This window comes from Pyxicephalus adspersus, chromosome 7, assembly GCF_032062135.1.
Source record: "Pyxicephalus adspersus chromosome 7, UCB_Pads_2.0, whole genome shotgun sequence".
NCBI classification, from domain to species: Eukaryota; Metazoa; Chordata; class Amphibia; order Anura; family Pyxicephalidae; genus Pyxicephalus; species Pyxicephalus adspersus.
The window spans coordinates 76,084,532-76,090,772 of NC_092864.1; the positions used below are offsets into that span (position 1 = coordinate 76,084,532).

At 36.3% G+C, this 6,241-nt stretch overlaps 1 long non-coding RNA gene across 1 annotated transcript; it reads right to left on the reverse strand.

Annotated features, from left to right (window-relative positions):
• Positions 1-435: 435 nt before the first annotated feature.
• On the reverse strand, positions 436-3,278 carry LOC140335888 (uncharacterized). Its single transcript, XR_011921769.1, has 3 exons — positions 3,169-3,278; positions 556-645; positions 436-456 (listed from the first exon to the last, which is right to left on the reverse strand). It is a non-coding gene; the product is annotated as an uncharacterized lncRNA (long non-coding RNA).
• Between the last annotated feature and the right edge of the window lie 2,963 nt (positions 3,279-6,241).

A 6,241-nucleotide genomic window follows, 5' to 3' on the forward strand; every position in this document is an offset into this window, starting at 1 on the left:
AACTGCCATCACCACAACATACAGAACATCTTACCTAGACAATGGGATATTCTTACTATGGACCCTTACTATGGGATTCTGCTTCAGCGTGAGCTCCCCAAGAGTGGGCGTGTTCTATAGACCTTGGGGATCGGCTGTGGCTGCTCCCCACCCATCTTGTACTGTGAAATAATCCTAAATGATTCAAAAGGGAAAGGGTAGGAGAAAAGACAGGCTTTTAGTAGGCATCAATGTAAAATTATATGTGTTATTAATTCAATTATATCGTAGCCCTATTTCTATCTTAGCCCTACTGTGCTAGTTGTGTTCAAAACCATACAATAAATTGTACAAATAATACAAAGCTACTGTAATATCGTGTTTACATTCTCACATCGGTATCAGTATTAGGGATAACTCAATTACCTGACGCGTTTCGCCCTAAGGCTTCTTCAGGGGATTTTTGAGATCAGAATGCTGTTAATATTAATCATAATAAAAAGAAGAAATCACAGATTAAACATCTCTAAATATTTAGCAAACATATAGTTACACTATAAAAATATTTTCACTTACATAGAACAATCATGATGACTGGTGTAGAATAAAAGGGAACATATAGGAATATTCATATCAGGGCATCCCAATGGTGTTGACTATAGGTCTCTGCAAATAATATTAAATATAAATAAATATAAATATATATATATATATATATCATGATTAGATAAGTTTAAAAAGATTAATGAAAATAGATGATATAGGAAGTGTGGTACTTTTGCATGTGTTCTATTACAGGTATGTATAGGTGACAAATTATCATAGATATCTCAAATAGTGAAGGATGCTCCTTTATTTTTTTAGTTGGTTATGAATTTTAGTAATCATTTTCTGAAGATAAGTGGAAAAAGAAAAGGGTTGTTGTTTCATATGTCTAAATGTTACAAAGTTACATAGTAGGTTAGGTTGAAAAAAGACATAAGTCTATCAAGTTCAACCACTAGGGAAATAAATATATCCCAGATATAAAACCCTATAAGACATAGTTGGTACAGAGGAAGGCAAAAAAAAAACCTGGTACATTTTGCTTCAATAGGGGAAAAAAATTCCTTCCTGATTCCATGAGGCAATTAGATGATCCCTGGATCAACCGTCACTGTTATGTTTACTTTAAAGCCTTAATACCCAGGTATATTCTGTGCTTCTAGAAAAACATCTAGCTTTTTCTTAAAGCAATCTATAGTAGTTGCTGAAACTACTTCCTGAGGGAGCCGAATCCACATTTTCACAGACCTTGCAGTGAAGAATCCCTTCCTTATCTGGACACAAATAAAAAAAACAGCTCCAAGGTGAATATGTGACAGATCTGAGCATGTCACCCTTCTGCGATCTCACATTAGAGAACTGGAGGAGGCCATCAGAACACTGAAACCACTGGATCACCTTGAGAGGGGTCTCCAGCTCACTGATAGGTAGTTAATGGGACAGTCGTGGAGGGTGGAGAGGTAAATCAGGATAAATAGGTTGGGAGCTGGGTTACTGAAGTTAGAGGGAGTGGTAGGGGCTCCCAGAGAAGGAAGACCAGCTCTCTGTTTGAGCACCCCAACAAATTTGCAAAGTTTTGTGAAAATATGCGGGTGGCAAACTCAGGGGTGGTAGCCCTAGATGTTACTGCTACCCCTAACAGCCAGGAGAGCAGCCTATCTAGTAGGGGTGGGGAAGGCAATGCAGGAAGGCATAGATAATTGGCTGTAATAGGGTATTTTATGATCAGTAGGACTGATAGAATAGTTTGATCGCTTTAACAGAATGGTTTGCTGTCCTCCTGGTACCAGGGTTCGGCGGGTTGGTGCATGTCCCATGCACAACACAGGAAATACAACGGGAGCTTAGACAGCTGAACATATGGCTTAAGTCCTATTGTAAAAAGAAGTGGGTTTGGGTTCTTAGATCACTGAGCTGACTTTTCATTGGGGTACAACCTATATGCCAGAGATGATTTGGACCTAAATGGAAGGGGGACTGCTGTGCTAGAGGAAAGATTTATGGGAACGGTGGAGGAATATTTAAACAAGGACAGTGGGGCATGGGACAGTCAAATAAGGTGGCAGAAGGGTCATACAGGGGTCAGTCACTAGTGGAGGGTGGATTGGGGATAGTTGGGCGGAGGGTTAAGGATAAATATAAGGAGTTTTCCATGTTACACACAAACATTGGAGTGGGCAGTACTAAGTGTGCTGAAAAACAAAAGGATTTGGCAAACACTACTGGTAAACACAGCAATGGTTTAAAGAGCCTGTTCACCAATGCTTGAAGTCTGGCAAACAAAATAGGGGAGTTGGAAGCCTTAACCAGTGAGGAGCATTATGAATTAGTTAGTATTGCTGAATCTTGTCTTTGTTTTTTAGTTGACTGGGTTGTTAACATTCCTAGCTATACTCTCTTTTAGAAAGACAGAAGAAAACGAGGTGGTGGCGCCTGTATCTAAATCAGTGACAGTATGGGTGAAGTATATGCATATGGGGATGCATAGTACACAGTTAGTTATTGGAGTCTGCTATAGGCCCCTCAGTGCTAAAGTAAAACTACAGAATCAACTACTTGCATAGATAGAAAGGGCTGCACAGGCTGGGACAATAGTAGTGATGGGTGATTTTAACTAGCTTAAAACTGACTGGGGTAATGGCATTTCAGATACAGCAAAAGGTTGGAAATGATACATTTATTACAAGAAATTGTTATGCTATAATTTATAGATGCCCCAACTAGAATATACACTCTGTTGGACCTAGTTTATTGTAACAATGCATAGCCTATACCAAATAATGCATATAAAATAATATTTTGGTAGCAGTGGCGATAATATGATTTAATTTATTGTAAGTTGTAAACAGGAAGCAAAAACACAGAATAGAAATGGGAATGTTTCAAGTCTGTTCTACACAAACACACTGCAAAGTATATTCCAATGGGTAATACATTTAGAAGCTAACATTAAAACCTATGTGGCTCACAACTAATGTTAAAAAAAAGCCATAAACAGTAAGAATAGGACATTCCAAAAATATAAAAACGAAGGATCACCTTCATTATTTGAAAACTTTAAAGAATATAACAAAAGATGTAAACAGGAAATAAAATGTACAAAACTTCAAAATGAAAAACAGATTGCAATAAAAGCTTACTTACAGTTTGTAGTTTCTTTAGAGTATACTCCTTTTGTTTTCAAACTTCTGTGTTCTCCAACTCCACCTTATTAAGCCACTTGTTTCCCAAGCCAAAAGTGAGCAAATGAATGAGAAGCAGTTGGATAAAAAGGTTGATTGATCCATGTGTCTTTAAAAAGCTGAGCTCTGTAATTTTAAAGCCGTGGTTTTTTATTTTTTTATTTTTTAGACTCTAATCACTGGCATTGTAGCAATCGATAGGCATACAGCCAATGTTGTTACTATTATTAAAAAGGGAACAAATTTATTACCAAGTAACTAGAGATAGATTAAGTTTAACTCCTGTAGCTGGAAAGATCCTAGAGAGTTTGATAATTAACCACATAGAAGAGTTTTTGCTAGAAAATATTATTATAAGTGATAAGGAGTATGTATTCAAGAAATACAGAAGTTGTCAAACAAATTTACTCTCCTTTAATGAGGAAGTAAGGAAACGGCAGAGAGTGGAGTAGCAGTTGATATAGTGTGCTTGGACTTTGCTAAAGCATTTAACACAGTACCCCACAGATGGCTATTATGCAAGTTAGGGTCAATAGGTTTAGAAAAGTAAATTTGTAAATGGATAGAGAACAGGCTTAAGGACCACATGCAGAGAGTTGTTATAAATGATTCATACTCTGAATGGTCTAAGGTTATTAGTGGTGTACCCCAGAGTTCAGTGTTGGGGCCTTTACCTTTTAACATCTTTATAAATTATATAGAGTTTGGGATTAAAAGTACCATTTCTGTGCTAGCAGATGACACCAAACTATGTAATGGAATTAGGCCTTACAGGATGTCTATAATCTACAAGCAGTCCTGGGCTACCAACATGCATGCTTCTTACTGTCTAGGGCGAACACTTTTTGGGGAGTCAAAAATGGAAAAGGATCTGGGGGTTCTGATATATCATAGACCTAATAACAGCACACAATCCCAAGATGCAATTTATGAAGCTGGTAAAGTACTTTCTTGTATTTAAAGAGGAACAGACTGCAGAGAGAGAGACATAATCCTGGCCCTGTACAAAGCATTGGTCTCATCTGATCGCCAAAATATGCAGTCTAGTTTTAGGTAACAGTTCACAAAAAGGATAATGTGGAATTGGAAAGAGTGCAAAGAAGGGCATCTAAACTAACAAAAGGAATAGAGGAGCTTAGCTATGAGGTGAGGTTAGCAGAACTGAACCTATTCTCCCTTGAGAAGTTTAAGGGGGCATATAATCACCCTGTATAAATATATAAATGGTCCATATAGAGAACTTTCTTTCCATGTATTCTCTTTAAGGCCATTACAAGGTACAAGGGGGCACTCTTTGCACCTGGAAGAAAAATAAATTTAATCTCTGGATAAGGAAGGGATTCTTAACAGTAAGGTTTGTGAAAATGTGGAATAGGCTTTCTCAGTAAGTAGTTTCAGCAAGAACTATAGATTGCTTTAAGAAAAAGCTGGATGTTTTTCTAGAAGCACAGAATATAACTGGGTAATACACTTTTAAAGTAAAGACAACAAAGACTGTTGATCCAGGGAACATCTGATTGCCTCATGGGATCAGGAAGGAGTTTTTTTTTCCCCAGTTGGAGCAATTTGACCCAGGTTTTTGCCTTTCTCTGGATCAATGTCCATAGGAATTTTATATGATTATTTCCCCAGTGGTTAAACTTCATGGAGTTATGTCTTTTTTCAACCTAACTATGTAACTAAATACAAGAGATGTAAAGCCTTTTTTGAGGTGTATATCCAGCTTGCACGTTAGGCAGCTTCAAGGGTTCACACTATGTTGCAAACATGTAGAAATTTGCCACAAATATGGACCGCCTTCAATTTATCTTTTTACAACATGAGAGTGTAAAGGAAATGAGGGGTTTAACCTATTCATTTGCTGACATGGAGCTGTCAGGAATAATGTTTTTCTCACATGCTTTTCTAAATCAGGTCTGCTTTCAGTTTTTTTCTATCATATTCTCTTTTTGAGTTATGATAGTCCACAGTGTGCTTGCTTGTATTTTTAACTAAAGCACCACTTGAAGAAAAAAAATTCAGTGCAAAGTCAAAATAGGCACAATGTGACGTGGATATAAAGAATATGTCAGTCAGCTATCACAGTTTTTCTAAAGATTGCTTTGAGTACGATTTTCATGTGTATACTGTCAATGGAATGTTATTCCATAAGTCTTGGTAGCACCGTAAATAAAATATGGAAAGAATAGGAGAGTGAAGCTGGGGTTTTCTTGGCAAAATATTCTTATATTGTAATAAATTGTAACAAACAATTAATAAAATATACAAGTTAGTTGAATAGGTCTTGAGGCATTAATGTCAAGGGTGTAATCAGATCATTAGACTAAACAATAGGGTTCCCTGACTAGGTACAACAGAAAAATTAATAAATGCTTAACTTCTTTTGACCCAACGACCTCATCCTGAGTTGCTTCCTCAGGGGATGTATAGAAATTGCTAATTGACATGCTGTATACAGAAAATATGTAGATATACATAGTATTGTTAACATATGATACTCAAACAACATTGCATAATGTTTATGATTATAAAAAGATATTATTAATATAACTTTGATTGCCCATAACATGATTAGACAGTACTGAAAGTTTTTTAACCTCTTCAAGATATTTAAGGTATCAAAAGTATATAATAGGAGTTTTATATTTTGGTAAGAAATTGTTCATTATCTAATAATGTAACAGAAAATAGAAAATAAATAAAAAAAACATATATATGTATCACTAACTATAGGTTGTTTTAACCAGGATGTATGCCAGGGAATGGCAGGTAAGTGATAATATAGATTAAAGGCACTCTTCCTAAATGTGGAGAGGTGAAGGAGTTGATTTGAGTATTTATTTGAATATTATGAATTGAAATTGTATGGTGTTTTAGTATTGGTCAAAATAATCTAATCTAAAGCTGCGTACACACGTCCAATTTTTATCGTTGGAAATGAACGACGAACGAACGACGAACGACCGATTGGCCAAAAATCGTTTGTAAAAAAAGTAACCAACGACGCCGACGAACGAGGATAGTCGTTGGAAATG